Source organism: Coenobita brevimanus, chromosome 52 (genome assembly GCF_032717465.1).
Source record: "Coenobita brevimanus isolate Jiangsu-jjx chromosome 52, ASM3271746v2, whole genome shotgun sequence".
Classification (NCBI taxonomy): Eukaryota; Metazoa; Arthropoda; class Malacostraca; order Decapoda; family Coenobitidae; genus Coenobita; species Coenobita brevimanus.
Window position 1 is genome coordinate 28,433,071 of NC_137005.1, and position 5,915 is coordinate 28,438,985.

Genomic DNA, 5,915 nt, shown 5'->3' on the forward strand with positions numbered 1-5,915 from the left:
GGTTTTCTCACCTTAACTTAGACTTATCAAACTGGTGAAGTATCTCTTATTTTAGTATATGTTTGGTACATTCAGAGACTCTTATTTAGCTTAGGAGTGATAACTCGAACTGCAGGTGTTGGATATAGACTTCGTTTACTCCTTCACATACTAGAGGCTTTTCCAAAGCTGAATACACTAGCCTGAGATTAGATGTAATAAACTGCTAAAAGGAGTCCTTATAAAGGAGGGACAGGATGCTGGTGTAAAATTATTCCTCCTTCCCCACACGAAATTTCATTTATATATATATATATATATATTTTCTGTCAGCCTGCATATTTGTCTATCCGACTGACTGTTTGTCTATATCTGTCTCTTTATCTGCCTGTCCTGCATCTGTATATGAATGCATCTTTTTTTCACTTTACCTGATTACAAGTTTATATATATATATATATATATATATATATATATATATATATATATATACAGTGGGCTTGCACAGTGCGCGTCACCACAGTGCACGATTAGCCTTGTGCACGAGTGACCAAAAATCATAACCAAAAACCCTTTAATGCGCAAGTTTACCGCACAGAACGCGAGGCAGAGGCAAGGATTGGTTAAAAAATGCCATTTTCTACTAATGCGCGACCACCCCTCACAGAGTGCATCACGTGTCATGTTGATGCACAGATATTCCCGGGCATTTTACTGCGCAGCTTGGGGTACAAGGGAGCGGGCGCGCCATAACAGTCCTGGCTCGTGCACTGTGCGGATCCGCTCTCTACAGCTAACCTGTCGTGTACAATGTGTGGTGTTTTTTGTGCTGCCTGTACTTTGCTGCACCATGGCTCCAACCCCAAGAGTAAAGAAACTTCTGACGCACGCCACCAAGTTAAAGATAATTAAGATGAAGGAGGAGAGTCAAGGAAACACGGCTATCGGGAGAACACTGGGACTGGCTGAATCTACAGTGAGAACTGTGTAGAGGAACCGTGAAGCTGTAGTGAAGACGTACAGTGCCTCTGACCTAGACGGCCGTTCGTGGGTGGGAAATCGTGCTATGATATTAATGGAGCGCTATCTTGCCACCTTCATAATGCGGAAAGAAAAGAAAGGTGTTCCACTCAATGGAAGATTTATTTGGAACCAAGCCCAGCTCTTTTACAAGGCTGCATCTCGAAGGTTAAATGTGGAAAAACCGTTCAGGGCATCGGTTGGATGGCTGGACCGTTTTCTCAAGTGCAAGGAACTCCGTTACGTGAAATTGTCTGGTGAACGTGCCTCTGCCGATGAGCTGGCCGCGAGAGACTTTCCTGCAATATTTAAAACGATTATTGAAGAGGGACAGTACACCAAGGACCAGATCTACAACATCGATGAAACGTCCTTATATTACAAGGCCATGCCAAAATCAACTTATATTGCTAAAAGATAGAAACAAGCCCCTGGTCGCAAGCTCCAGAAGTGTAAGATGACGGTAATGTTCGCTGTAAACCTGTCTGGGAGCCACAAGATGAGGTCAGTTGTTGTACACACAGCTTCACATCCAAGGTGCTACAAAAACCTCATGAACATGGATCCAAGTGGCGTGTATTGGTTTAAGTCCGTAAATGGTTGGATGACCGGGAACATTATGGCAGATTGGTTAACGAGGCAATGTGTCCCTGATGCGAGAGCCAAGTGTTGGGAACTGGGCATTCCATTTAAGATGCTCCTTGTGCTTGATAATGCACCAAGTCACCCTCCATACCAGGAAGATCTTCACAAGGATTGTCGTGTTGTGTTTCTGCTGCCCCGTACAACGTCACTAATGTAGCCGCTCGATCAAGAACTAATCGCCACAGTGAAGCATTTCTACCATAAGGAAGTGTACGACTACCTACGCAAGAAGACCGACACACAAGAGAAGCTTCATGCCCTACAAGAAGATCACGATGAAGGCCTTGATGAGGCATCTGCTCCCGTTCCATCTCCACCAGCACCTCTATCCCGACCTATCACAGATGCCATGACTGTTGAGGCATTTTGGCATAACTTTACGGTGAAGGACGCAGTTGAATTTCTCCTTCAAGCCTGGCACCAGATTACACCTGCAACAGTGAACCATGCGTGGCGAATGCTCGTGCCTCACCTGTGCATCACCCAGGAGACGGCCATTCAACCACTGGCCGATGCTGAGGCAGCAACATTGACAGCAGCACAAGCTGTACCAGGTTTCGAGGACGTTATATTGGCGGACATACAAGAAGTGCACACTGCTACTGAGGAACAGCCTCCCGAGGAATTGTTGCAAAGGATAGACGAGGCTGACGCAGAGCCCAACGCCAGACAGAGTCAAGTTGAGCACCCTAGTGTGATGGAAGGCAAGACTGAGCTGTGTATGTCAAACATTAGCAAGGTCCTTGCTGCCGTGGATAAGCTCAAAGAAGAGGTGAAGGCACAGGAAGTGAGCAACCTAAGAACGGAGGAACTTCTGGTTGGTATCGACAAACTCTTCCGTTTCTACACAGACAGGCACAGGGAAGAAATAAACAGGAGAAGACAGACGCTCATAACAAGCTACACACTGCGGACTCAAGTTGGTGAAATAGCAGAACCATCGACATCGTCTGCTCCTGATCCTGTTGAGGATGAAGAGGATGCAATGTCAGAAGTGTCAGCATTGGACTTTGAAGGGTTTATGGCCGAAGTGAGTGACTTGCATGCTCCTGGGGAAGGTGATCAAGAGGAGTCTGCGGAGGGAAGTGTTGGTGCGGTGGGAGGTGCGGTGGAGAGTGCAGTGCTCCAAGTGTTGCCACGCCTCGGAACCCCTGTTATTTAAAGTCATCAGGCCTGTTGTCTACTGTTGTTAAGGTGACTACCAATATTTTTGTTATTGTAGCTATAGCTTTAGTACAATGTCTGAAACATATGACCTTTATTATGTCTCTAAGGGCCAAAAAATGTCCAGGTATGAAGGGGTACCGCCCATATGTAATTATTCCCATAAGATTATGTATTCCTAGTATGCGAATTCCAAGTGCGCGAGCCCAATCTCTCGCGCACTATGCGAGCCCACTTGTATATATATATATATACACCGCATCTATCTTCTATCTATCAATCCTTTTGTCTGTCTATATCTATATTTATCTATCTGTCTATCAGTCTATCTTTATATCTACATTAATATCCATCTATGTATCAATCAATCAATCTATCTTTCTGTCAGTCTATCTATCTATCTACCTATCTATTTATCTATGTATCTGTCTATCTATCTATCTATTTATTTATTTAGATAGATAGATAGGTAGATAGATATAGTTATAGAGTTATACAGTTATATATAGTTATCTATTCACGAATCAGCCTTTCTGTACGTACCTTCCTTTTGATCCAACTCTATCATTAAAAATAGAAAGGAACACGTTAGCATACTCAAGAAAATTAAAGATAGATTACACCTTCATACAAAGGCTTCAGTACAAGCATGTTAAAGATAGATCTCATCTCCATACGCACCCTATAGTTAAGGGTTTGAAACACCCCATCCGTGACCCAAAGAAATAATCAATGGAACAAAAGTTGCATAACACCATGCTGGTGAAGCTCTCTAGGAATACATGGATTACCAAGCAGAGAGAGTAGGTCAAGGGTGAATGAACGGTGTGTGAGTGTGTGTGTGTGTGTGTGTGTGTGTGTGTGTGTGTGTGTGTGTGTGTGCATCCTCTTCCCTCTCCAACCTAGTCAACTCAGTCGCACCCTCTCATCACTATCACTTTTATTTTGTACATACATATATATATATGAGCCGCATTGTTTGTTCGTTTGTCCTTTAACCCGCAGCGTCCCGTTGACATGAATAAACGTCCACACGTATTGTCACTGCCAATCCCGTTGACGTACATAAACGCGAATCAATTGCAAGGTCCCTAATATGCACAATTTTCAATTTTCGAGAATGATTTTTGGTACGTATACATGGAACACCTTCCTCTACAAGTTGCCAGGCAGGGACAATGACTTACCTCGCATGACCTCCCTCCCCCCGCATGGCATTGTCTCGGCAATTAACCTGTTACCAGTGACCTGGCCAGTAAAGACATGTTGTGCCACGGTATGAAATTCAGGGCCAGAGTGATTCCCCAATTGATGACAATGTGGAGGACAAACTTTACATAGCATTAGAGGAAGAAACAGTCAGAAATGATGATCAGGTAATGTCGCTAAAAAAGGTCAGGTGTGTTGATGTGTTTTGTGAGTGAAACAATGCTTATATTGCCTATATTACTGTGTGAAAACCAATATACTCTCGTACTACATATAAATTCGTACCAAATAAATAAATAAATACCGTTTATGAGTGGTGTGGAATGGTTACCCTCCCACAGAACTCGTTTTCTTTGGAGCCAGCCTGATAGAACACACAGTAAGGTGAGGAGGTACTTCTACCTGTATCGAGTATTTTAAACCTCAGATGAGCGATTTCTCTATGATTTTTCGATGTTTCTCACCAAAAGTGGAGGTTTGAGCCCAAAATTTTTTTTTCCAAAAATGGTCGGGATTGGGGGGAGTCAGTGGTGGAAAAGTGGTCGGGACGGGGCAGGTTAATCACACCCAAACCAAGGGCCAGAGACTCCAAACCCATATATTTTCTGAATCAGGATAACCCAAGGATGGTTTAAGGGGCGGCAAAATTCAGATCTGGTTCGTTTGAGGTCACCGGTAGAGTGTTCGTCTTTTTTGGCCAGGGTAACGCTGGGTACCCCTGCACCTGATTTTTGGCATGGAGACTCACATGACCTCCAGTTCAGACACATGCTATGTGAGGGTGACCTCTTAGATCACGTGAGGTTAGTGGATGTAGGTCATTTGAGGTCACCGTAGTACACGCTCGAATGACAGAACCCAGGAGCCCAATTTTTTTCATCAAGGCTCACATGCCCTCCAGTTCGGACACAGGCTATGTGAGGTTGACCTCCAAAGCCACTTGAGGTCATCAATCGGAGGTCGTTTGAGGCCACCAGGTAATGGTAAACACGTGCGCACAAATATTGTGGGCTAGTCTGTGACAGCTGAAATAGACAGTTCCTGGACCTCCTAAAATCCCTCACCAAAAACATAAGAAGTGTTTGGTTTTCTGGAGTAGAAAGAAAGCCTGAACAAGAACAAAGAGGATTAGAGTGTTCACCTTTCTGACTTGGGAAACGCCGAGTACCTCTGCTAGTATATATATATATATATACAACGGCCATACCACGTTGAGTACACCGCTTCCCGTCCGATCAGCGAAGTTAAGCAACGTTGGGTCTGGTTAGTACTTGGATGGGTGACTGCCTGGGAACACCAGATGCTGTTGGCATCCCTATGTGTCAAGTGGGGTTGGTGGAGGATTAGTGCCCCTCCCTATAAAACAATTAATTCTAAGCCCTTGGCCACCCCGTTTGGGGGGATACATGGCGTCTGGCAATGGATGGATATATATATATATATATATATATATATATATATATATATATATATATATATATATATATATATATATATTTGTGTGTGGGGGGGATGGATGGATAAACACACATTCCGTTTTAATTCTGGGAGGGAAAAATATATGTATGCACTGAACTCTTCGGGTGGGGGAGAGAGAGAGAGAGACTACAGACAGACAGACAGACAGACAGAGACTGAGACACACAGACAAACAGACAGAGACAGAGAGACAGAGATAGACAGACAGACGGAAAGACATAGAAATAGATACACACCTAGACAGAATAACATGAAGCAATCAAACAGCAGAAGCAAACACACACACACACACACACACACACACACACATATATATATATATATATATATATATATATATATATATATATATATATATATATATATATATATATATATATATATATATATATATATATATATATGTGTGTGTGTGTGTG

General features: G+C 43.2%; 1 non-coding gene across 1 annotated transcript; it reads left to right on the plus strand.

Moving 5' to 3' along the window:
• Positions 1 to 5,210: 5,210 nt before the first annotated feature.
• Positions 5,211 to 5,329, plus strand: LOC145400571 (5S ribosomal RNA). Its single transcript, XR_013897456.1, has one exon. It is a non-coding gene; the product is annotated as a 5S ribosomal RNA (ribosomal RNA).
• Positions 5,330 to 5,915: the final 586 nt, after the last annotated feature.